Raw genomic sequence first — 11,107 nt, forward strand, 5'->3', positions numbered from 1 at the left:
GAATACACGAATTCTTGTAAAATCACACAGACTTAGCTTATCTCCTCTCATCCATCTACTGCTTGACACCCCGTACACTAACAGCCCTCGCCGCAATTATACCATGTATATATATGCACTGACCAGAGTGGCTGCTCTCAGCCTTTTACAGAGCTCAAAGTTAGCGCTTTCTGACACGTAAAGTGAATGGAAACGTTGAAGCAGTCGGTTGCCATGGTGAGATGACTTCATCTCGTCTGCTTGAACAGCTTGCAAGCACCATGCAGGTCTGTAAAAACTGCTGGTGAACACACATCCAACGGAGCCATGCGTTCGTGTGCTCAGCTGGAAGCATTGAGGGGCTTGATGCGCTTTCTTCACCGTGCATGTGCGTGTCTTTGAGGGAAAAAAACAAAGGGGAAGGAAGAAAGGATTGAAAGAAATAAAACCGTAAGAAGAAATGCAGCGAATTGACACAGGCGCATCGGCCCGTGCACGACCATGCACGCTGCTGTGTCTTTCCTGATTTTGAGGAAGCCAGGAGTGTAAACAGGAGGAAAAAGCCGCTCGTCGCGCGTGACTTCTGCGCGCCCGCATGTGCGCAGCGTACTGGTCAGTAATAAGGACGCTTGGGCAAAAAATATTGGCCAGAGGTTCTTTTGAGTGGCTTAACGCAACCTCCTTTGTGTGCAGTTGCCGAATGTAACGTTCGCCATAAAAAGATATAAAAATGGCACTGACTGCACCGTTTACTTTCGCTACGAAACTGTCAGTCTGCAGTGAGATAAAGTGTGACCCATGTTACTTTGCACTCAGTTCCGTTGGAACTAATGGCTGCGCTTCTAACAACTGATAGTTAGTCCGTAAAGTATACTAACTCGATCTCAGGTCGTTCCCGGCGGTTAAGGAAGCCATTTCAGTTTCTAGCCTAATTACGCTTACTCATCACCGCAAGAAGTTTAGACAGGAAGGCCTCGAATCACCAAGAATCGCCTTGAATCACCAATGAAGAAACAAGGTGCACATTAGGAGAGACATTTCATTTCCTTTACAGCCCGGGAAGACACTTGAAAATTTCCACCATGACGTAAACTTCGTACTTTGAATATCGGCATTGTATATTGTCCACGAGTAATGCCATGGTATACGCTTTCTACATGTGGACGATGGCTTCGTTTCGCAGCTTCATAAGGAGTTCGTCCACAATGAACATCGCGTCATCCACGTCACTGTACATCTACAACTGAGCACGAGAACTCCTAACTGACGTGCACCATAGCAGCTTCGTCTTCTTTGTGACTCAGGGCAGAGGACACGGGGGACGTGAGGCAACTTTGCATTGACAGACGCGGAACCGGCGGAATACCCGTATTCGGCAGCCGAGATTCGGCGTACTGGTGGGCGAGCGGGATTGGGCACCGGCCGAGGCATAAACGACGTCCTAACGAACGATTGCCAGATAATATACGTAAATATGTTCGAGAGTATCGCAAGCGTAAGAAGAAAGCATCCGGCCCTTTCACTGAATCGTCGTGTTATATAGCTCTTGGCTATAGGTATGCGGAAAAGTGGTTAAGTCGTTGTCAATCCGCTTAACCCGCCATAAAGGCGGCTCTTAAATAAGAAATATAGGCTAGTATTAGAGAGAGTTACGATTGCTTCATTATTATTGCCTAGATACTTAGCAATTTAATGCAAAATAGATTTTCTGCTGTGCGTCAAAAATGGTGGCTGCGGCACGCGCTCCACGGGTGGATGAACTCCGACGAACACGTTCAGTTGCCAGTTGTATTAATGACACGATTCCTAGCAAATTCCTTTACGAGGCTCGAAGGGAACGGCATTCAAACTGAAGACACAACTCGATTGGTGTCATTTCTTTATATGACATTTACACCACGGATATGCCATGGCACTCATATGATGGTCGAATAATTGATCTAGGTAAAGACCAATCATCAACGGTCTCTAGGGATGTATGTATACATTAGAGGACGCACTCACTTCAATGCGAAGCCTGTGTGCGTGAGAAGGCATCATTGTCAGCCTGTATTGGATACAAATTGCAACAAGATCAACAACGTTCAAGCGACGATTCCACCAATAAGCCGATCGATCGACATATATGTATATACGCCCTCATCACTCGCACAGATGAGACATTTTCTTCATCTATTTCCTACCTCTTCCAGCCTGCTTCGACAATTGCCCAGTGGCTCGTGCATCAGAAAGAGTAAACTTCATTTTGTGCCACAAATATACAGAGGAATGCAAAGTTATGCGTTCAAAAGAAGCCATCTTTTCTCGCCTTCTTATGGGCAGCCGGCAGCAAAAGTTTACCGCGGATTCTAAAGCGATGGGGAAAAAAAAAAAAAAATCTCGGCGAAGTTATGCAGCCACTGGCAAAACATACCTGCAGCCGTGTACAGGAGGGGACGTGCACTCTCCGTCCACTTGCAGGCATGTTAATATCGGGCCATTGGGCTGGGGGCAGTGACACAATATACCTCCAAACAAGCGCTTCAAATGAAGTAAATTATATGCAGGTGCATGCAGCCAAAATATATAACGGAGAACGCTTCGTCGTGTAAAAAATTTTCACACATTACGCTTAGAAGTCATGATGGTTTACTGAGCTGATACACGAGCGGACCCACATAGCATGAAGTAACGAATATATATATATATATATATATATATATATATATATATATATATATATATATATATATATATATATATATATATATATATATATATATATATTGTAAAGAAGACAAAGAACGGAAAATGCTGCGGCATCGCCATCACCATCGCTTGGCTCCGGCGCCCATCTCTCGTGCTGAAGCTGTGCCCTGCGGCTGGCAATTCGACCCTGCTCTGCCCGAATTACTGGCAGCGCTAGACGTTCAAACGAACTATTAAATCCACATCGCACTTGGTGGAGGTCAATCTGAGGTTCCCTGTACTCATCTCGCCCTGGAACTTCGCAGCAGAACGTTGACTACACCAATGACGGAGCCGACTTCATTGCACCTACCTCCGCCCGTCACCTGCACAGGTGCGATTCGTCAACGGGACCCCGCTACCTTCAGTGGAAGCAGCGATGACGACGTCGACGATTGGCTGACCACTTACGAACGGGTCAGCCGTCACAATAACTGGGACGACAACCGTAAGCTCACCAATGTCATCTTTTACTTGAGCGACGTCGCTAATCTGTGGTTTAGAAACCACGAGTCTGACTTTACTACCTGGGCGAGTTTCAAGACGAAATTTTCTGATGTCTTTGGCCGCCCCGCCGTCCGAAAACTCCGCGCGGAACAGCGTCTTCGGTCGCGACTGCAGCTACCCGGTGAAACGTTCACCAGTTACATTGAGGACATTGTTGATATGTGTCGTCGCGTTGACCCGACCATGACCGAGGCCGTTAAGATACGTCATGTCCTCATAGGAATTGATGACGGCGCTTTCAACATGCTCGTCGCCAAAGGCCCCACGACGGTCAAGGAAATCTACGACCTATGTCAAAGCTACGACGAACTCCGCAAGGAGCGTGTTTTGATTCGCCAGCCTCAAGCATCACTTGCTGGACTAGCCGCGGAGAGGGAGTCATCTAGCCTCTCTGAAAACATCAAGGCTTTTGTACGTCAGGAGGTCGCACGACAACTGTCCCTGCAGCCATATGTTAAGGAGTCGTCACCAACTGGCCTTGTTCCGGAGCTTCGCCGTGCAATCCAACAGCATGTATCTGAAGTCCTCCCTAATTCTGTTCCTCAATCACCTCCGGTCGCACCCTCAATGCCGTTCCCCACGCCCACAATTTCATCGTCCGGCGTTGCGCCACTGAGCTATGCTCCAGCATTCGCGCCGGCTCCTCCCCAGGTATTGCGTCGCTCATATGCCGAAGTTACTTCAAGTCCACCTCCTGAGCCAGCATATGCCTATGCTTCGCCCCCTATGCGTTCGGCACCAACAGCGTTTGCTCCCCCCTTGCGTCAGACACCATCTCCATGGCGCACTGCAGACAACAGGCCTATTTGCTACCACTGCGGCATCCCTGGGCACACTACACTCTAAAAAAAAAAGGTGTGATCTTAGTCTTTTTGGGGGGTAAACTGCTTGTCGCTGAGCTAACACCTTTTTGGGGTAAGGTTACGCTGTGTCTTGGAAGACTAAGTATTTATACCATTGCATGTAGTGTAACATTACGCTTCTGGTAGCATAAACTTGCACCTTCACAAGCAGTGTAACTGTATTCTACCTAGGCATAACGTTGCACCTTTCATAAAGGCCTATGTTTTAGTCTGTCGATGGCATAAGCATACCCTTGCATCAAAGGTGCAAGTTTGCACCTTGACAACGTAAGCTTATCCTGTATGTACAGGTGCAAAGTTACCATTTTAGAGTATAAATTTATATTACGACAAAGAGCGCAAAGTTTTGCACCTTTATGGTGCAAGCTTATACCACCAGGAGAAGGATAACGTTGCCCTCCAAGCAGTTTAAAGTAATGCCATATTACATAGGGTATCTAAGCATCATCTTGTGGTATATATATGCTATCCACACAAGAGTACTATTACCAATCTGCATCGTAAACTTGGTCACTGGAAGCAGGAATAAAGCTAACCAATACATTTCAAGATTTTCTGGAAGGAAAGATTATGTTGAAACATTGCAATATCTTTGTGTCGTCTGGAGTGTGACAGTGAGCAATGTTTCAGGTGAGGTAGGCTGTGTCATGTTGTATTCAAGCCGTAAGTTATGTTGCAGAGTGAACAAAAAGAATTTACAGAACAATCGGTTAAGATAACATACCATGGTGTTTATTTTACCTCATTATACACCGAAGTTGCAGCAAGGGACTGGATAATCTTCTCCGCACAGTCAGGGCAGGGATGTACCACATATTTGACCTGCATAGAAAAGAGAACTTGTAATCAGTTACTCACGAAGAAAGTCTCACAAAACATGCTTATGGAGTAATTAATTCACATATAAAAATAACACTGCACAAAGGGCAAGTAAAAAGGAAGACAGATGGAAATAGTGCACCAGTACAGGCTTCCAAGTGTTTATATAATGAGAATTGTGAAATGAGAATATAGATCAATGAAAATTCTCCAAATCTGAGCTTTACCTGTGCCACTAACACACACATAGACAACTAGCACATTGCAATCTCAGAAAAAATTGACAATATGCTCAATAAGACACAATATACAATGAGACATATTCTTGTTAGGAGCAGGGTCAAGCCATAGGCATCACTGATGTTGGACTACCCAGAGGGTTATTTAAAGAAATATGAATGAAAACATATTGATAAAATAGAAGCTAGCCTAATAAAGGCAAAAGATGTGATTTAAAAAACCCCTCCCTCTACTCGTTCATATGTGCAGTTCTCCTTTTTTTATCATGAGCTTTTTATGTTAAACTTTGTTTTATCACCTTCACTTTCACCTTTGTTGTTTGCCGGTTTCCACTCCAACACCCAAACATTATAGTTTGCTTTCACACCTGACCATACCAGTGGTCTTGTTTCTAGTCACTATGGTCTCACCCTCCTAGAAAACGCTGTCTCTGGTCCTTCATGACATTATCTTATGTTGCCTATAGTGTTAATGTTTTCCTGAGACTACACTGTCTTTAGTCATCTGATCATCCATCACAAGTGACAACTGCAAATCTCTTCTTCTTTTTTTTTTGGGGGGAGGGGGGGGGGGAGGAGGGATGGGGGGAGGTTCTTTTGTTCTTGCATTCGTTGTCATTTCTCATGAATATAACGAATGAAGCTTGTTCCTGCAGAGCTTGCTCCTGCAGGGGTATGGCTAAGGCCATTCTATTGTTTCTGCCTTTAGTGCAGTTTACATTCCTGGAAAAAGGCATGAATATACCACAGAGGCTATGCCTTATAAAATGCGGGATACCACTTCTGAAAGATGGAACATTTCATGCTAAAAGAGCAATGATAGCAAGGCACATCCAAAGCACCTTCTGCACATATGCATTACTGCAGTGATGTCACAGATGCAGAATTATGTAAAGCATGACAATAAAATGCAACTTTTACATAAGTTCATTGCTAGTTTCACACCACACATCAGCTTATGCCGATGCCAAAAACTTCTCGAGACTGCCATTTCACTTCAAAACTACATTATCTTGCTCAGGAGGCAAAAAACAATACACTTCAATACCCCTATAATCCCTTGAACAAACCACAAAGCTTGAGATTCTATGTATTGCTGTTTCATGTAATGCTCGCAGCACATGCAGCAGGAATAAAACTTCTCATAAACTGCAATTTGCCAGAACTGTCAACTGCTTATCTCTTTAGATGCCTAACTAATGAAATTGTAAATGCTGACCAATATTATACAAGAATGATTATTAAAAAGTGTTTACAACAAATTTCTCGAAGATTATGTTCTTTACCTTTACAGATTGCAAATCATAAACTATGAAGAGACACCCGTGCAGTCTCTGCCGGTGGGTTGTGCAGCAATGTGGACTTTGGGTACCTGGTACAGCTTCAGGATTAGACTTAATTATCTATTCTTTTTGTTTATAAGAGGCAATATGAAAACTGCAAAATTGAAGGCTATTAATGAGTGAGCCTAGGCCTAAAACCCTCCTAATCATCTATGTGGTCTAACATAATGAGCATCAAAAATATTCCTTTAAAAGCTTTGTAAGTTGGTTTTTCCACATTACATAACTAAAAAAGGGTGTTGCTGACATTTCTTATTCAGATAATATAGACATATTTTGTGTTTTGGATGATGCAGAAGAAGCTAACATGATTCTGGCAACAATACCAAGTGCAGCAACATTTTTTACATGCAATGTGGGAAAGCAAGACAATAGTTTTCAAATACGCCTTTCCTTGTTCAGTATTTTGAACTACGTTGCTCTTTCAGAAAATTTAAGAACTGGGCTCACCTATAATATTGGGGACCCTCATTTCTGGTATATAATACTGTCCCCTAAAATTAAAATGCAAAAGTTAAGTCAATTTTGGTTGATTAGCCATTCAACCATTATCCTCTACCACAGACATGTCCACTGTGCTGCACAATCCAGTTCTAATTGTACTGCAAATTTCATTTCATTCATTCTCCCTTTATAGGCCCATAGACATGACATAAGGGGTGGGGGCATATATATATATATATTTGTTAAATGGTAGTGGTGGAACACAAGGAAAATACGCTGAGTACAAATGGCACAAAACAATATAAAGAACACAAAAGAAACAATAAAGCTGAAAGTGCTAAAATACCGTCCATTACATATCACCTGCAGTACTTCATTTTTAGTTTCATTCTATTGTGGACATACCTAGCAACATAAGAGCATGTGAGTTGTTGAAAATTACACCCATCAGAGAACATAACCTTACTGCTGAGAACCAAGTGCAAACAATTTAAATATTAGGTTTTGAAGAAAAAAAGAAAAGAGGCATACATTAACAGCTCACTCAATAAAAAGAAGTCAACATGTTCAGATCGATTACATACTGAAAAAATTCCTCCCTTGCTAACTTGCTCAATAGCACTGAATGGTTCCAAAATCAATGTAATGCCAGGGCTATTGCTCCTCAGCATCGAAAAATATGCTCTTTGATAGACATAAAGCAACAATGAACAGACCACAATGCCACAGCTATGTCGAAAAATACATACCACACAAATCTTGCTGTAAGTAGTCGTCCAGCACTGAAGAAAGCAGGTTGATCTTTAGAAGCAGGAGTAACAGCACTTCTACACCGTATTCCTCCTACTGGCAGGTACGCTGCAACAAAGGTATCATTCATAACATTAGCATGATACTTGTAACTAGTACATACATAACTATAGTACAAAAAATAATGGCACGACACATGCCACAACAATGACTCAAATATTTTGACAGTGAGCTTAAAAGCTACAACTCCTGTTCCTAGATATATCTGTAACAATATCTGCCACCTCTTTACAGTCGAAATAACTGCTTAAATAAACTAGAATAGCAGATTTATGACAAACTGCTAGCACAATGACAATACACATTAACTTCAATGAGGGAATGTCTCAGTACCAGTGAATTGTAGTAATGAGTATAACACAATGTCTGACAACAGAAACTACAGAAGGAAAAGAATGTGTTGTTATTGGTCAGGCATAGCCTCCTTTCTATGGGTCAGGAGGCTGAAAAGTTCAGAATGGAAATAGCTGAGTAGAAACTATAGCAAATCCCCAAATGAAAAATATTAGTGATATAAAAATTTTCCTTAGCTCGCTAACGAAAATTAGCACATTTAATCAAAATAGCTGTTTGGGCCAGTTGGTTCATACTTATACCCTAAAAGACCAGCGAAAAAAAAAGAAAACAGGTACAAAGGAACACAAAACGTATTTCAGTGCCCGTCCTGTCATTTTTTGTTCCTTTGTCCCCGTAATTATTATTTTTTTTTTGCGCTGGTCTTTTTATGTACCGATTACAAAAAGAAAGTCAGTCTTAAAGCAGAGAAGGGGTGACACATGGTTTGCTTCAATGCTGAAGACATCTGATCACCAGCTAACCCAGATTTTTCACTTGTTAAGTGATTTGATCGAGTCCAATATTTATTATCAGTTTTTAACATAAGTGATCAGCAAGTTAAATAACACCATTTACTCGCACACGCCCTCAAACACAATGAAACTCAATTGATAAGTCACTGTCTGGGCGTGCACCATATTGCACGGCATGAGCGAAAATGGCAACACGCAAGGAGACACACACATGGCACGCGACATAAATATTCTCCGACGAGAATCCCAAGCAGTATACATTGAGGCAGATGTCAGTGATCAGCAATATGTGCCACAAAAGTGCGCGTGTCAATTTAAACGCCCCTTTCTGGACGGAAACAATGCTTTGGACTTACCAGCACGGATAGCAGAGACCAGTTTCAAATTCTTTGAAGAAACGACAGTCTACGCTCTTGCGCAGACGAGACGAAGGACTTGAGCCTGCAGCGAAAAAAAAAAAAGCGTGAGAAATGTCTTTCCTGCATATTGCGTCACTGCGACAGTATACATGTACACGAATCGGCTCGGTCCCACCTCTGGTCTCGACGCCATCAGCTCAAAACTGCGGGGTTAAATCGGCGTTCTGAAAGCGTGACTTTAGGATATCAAGCGCGCTGCCTTCGAACGTACAAGTTGCTGGCAAAAGAACCGTAAACTTAACCCATCACCCTGCATGCTCTCCCGCATTTATGGCAACGTTCCCGTAAAGCAGCAACAACAGACGATCAAAATCGATTGTAGGCAGCGAGCAAAAATAATGCGGCATGCAAACACGTCAATGCGTATCACCGGGACTGCATTAGCGCTCGTCGACGCATACTTTCGACCGCGGGATATGCTTGTGAGCATCGTAGACGACTAAAAATGCACCATTAACATCCCGCAAAAAGGTCGTGACCATCTAAAAATTTTGGGATGCGCCGCTCCTCCAGTCTGAACTGAGGGAGTGGTATGCTCAGGTTGGGATCCAAGACGTCGTGCTCAGAGGCCGTTTCACAGACAAACAAGCAGCGTCGCGGACGTAAGCAATAACAAAACATGTTCAGGCCAAGTTAAATAGCAGAGAAAAACACGTAAAACGAAATGTAAAACGTCACTTACATGCGCGGCTGAAATTTGGCGCCAAGGATCCGTTGGAACGCCACCACCGCGACGACCAGCCATCCGCCGTTTCATTCCGAAGTTCACACTTTCACGAAGTCGTTTCATAGTGAGGCATCGATGAGCGCACTCGATGAAATAATCGCTGAGAGCAACCGAACTTTTCTAAAAACACAGATGAGTACCAACGACAAAGAGCACGAACGCTGACTCGTGCGGCAATCGCCGTCGTCGTCTTCTCGGACTAGCAGAGTCGCAGGGAACGCAGGCAGGCTCAAGCAACTACGAACACGTGACGCTGCGTTGAGAATAAAAGCAACAAAACTAAAAAGCAACTGCTTCGCTTCTCGTCTCACCACCACTCCCCCCTCACCTCCCCTTTCTCCCTGTTTTGCAGCGTACACACTTGTCTGTCCGCCCTTGTTCTGAGTTCGGCCTTGCTCTCTCCACGGTCAAGCTCGCGTAGGAGTCAAAAGACGGGACGGGTGTCGGGGGGGGGGGGGTGAGGGGGGAGGCACCGCTTTTTGTAAGAAGATAAGATGCTCCCAACTTTCGACGATTCCCCACCTCCTCCGGGGAAAAACGAGGGGTCCTTTTGTGGTAGCTCTTGAAAGGACATCGGACGGGAAGTAGGAACACAGCCGCACCCAGCTTGAAACCGGTTACCATCATAAAAAAAAAAAAGAAGAAACAAGCGGCAAACTTTTTTTTGCTTGAGCTGCAGGGACGAAATGGTGTAAAGTCATGCGAGAGAGACTAACGTCTTCCGTGCGGGTGATTGCGCAGGGTATATTTAAGCCATGCGGTTTCAGATAGCATAAATCCCGAAGTTACCCTCTTTTTACACTCTTTTTTTTTAGAGTGTACACGCTACTGCCGGCGCCGAATAAATATGGCCTTTGCTGCGCGGCCTGCGCCACCTTATTTGGCCCCCCAATTCCCCGTCCCATCGGGTCATCCAACAGCATCCCCTGACCCTCCGGACTTCCTGCCTCGTCGTTCGCCATCACCACGTCGCCGCTCCATTTCGCCAATGCGCCGACGACCCGCTACTCAGCCGGAAAACTAACCGCCGCAGTTCGCGAGGCACGAACTGCGTATTCGACAGAATTTCAAAGTCCTCGTCTTAATCCCGCGAATGTTACTGCTGTCATCGTTGAAGGTGTTCATACTCTTGCGCTCGTCGACACCGGTGCCGCTGTATCAGTTATCAGCCAAAAACTCTGCCGCTCCCTCCGAAAAGTGACTACGCCTCTCGAGGGACTATCGCTTCGTACCGCATCCGCTCACAGTATACAGCCGACAGCTATCTGCACTGCTCGCGTCGTCATTGCTGCAGCCTTGTACATCATCGAATTCGTCGTTCTCCCCACATGTTCTCATGACGTCATTCTCGGCTGGGATTTCCTGTCCCAGCATCATGCTATCATTGACTGCGCCAGTCCTCAAGTAGAGCTCATTGAATC

At 44.3% G+C, this 11,107-nt stretch overlaps 1 long non-coding RNA gene across 1 annotated transcript; it reads right to left on the reverse strand.

The window, feature by feature from the left end:
* Positions 1–7,668: 7,668 nt before the first annotated feature.
* On the reverse strand, positions 7,669–10,129 carry LOC146186480 (uncharacterized). Its single transcript, XR_014707858.1, has 3 exons — positions 9,642–10,129; positions 8,897–8,981; positions 7,669–7,779 (listed from the first exon to the last, which is right to left on the reverse strand). It is a non-coding gene; the product is annotated as an uncharacterized LOC146186480 (long non-coding RNA).
* Positions 10,130–11,107: the final 978 nt, after the last annotated feature.

This window comes from Amblyomma maculatum, chromosome 6, assembly GCF_055883805.1.
Source record: "Amblyomma maculatum isolate TAMU_Amacu chromosome 6, ASM5588380v1, whole genome shotgun sequence".
Taxonomy (NCBI): Eukaryota; Metazoa; Arthropoda; class Arachnida; order Ixodida; family Ixodidae; genus Amblyomma; species Amblyomma maculatum.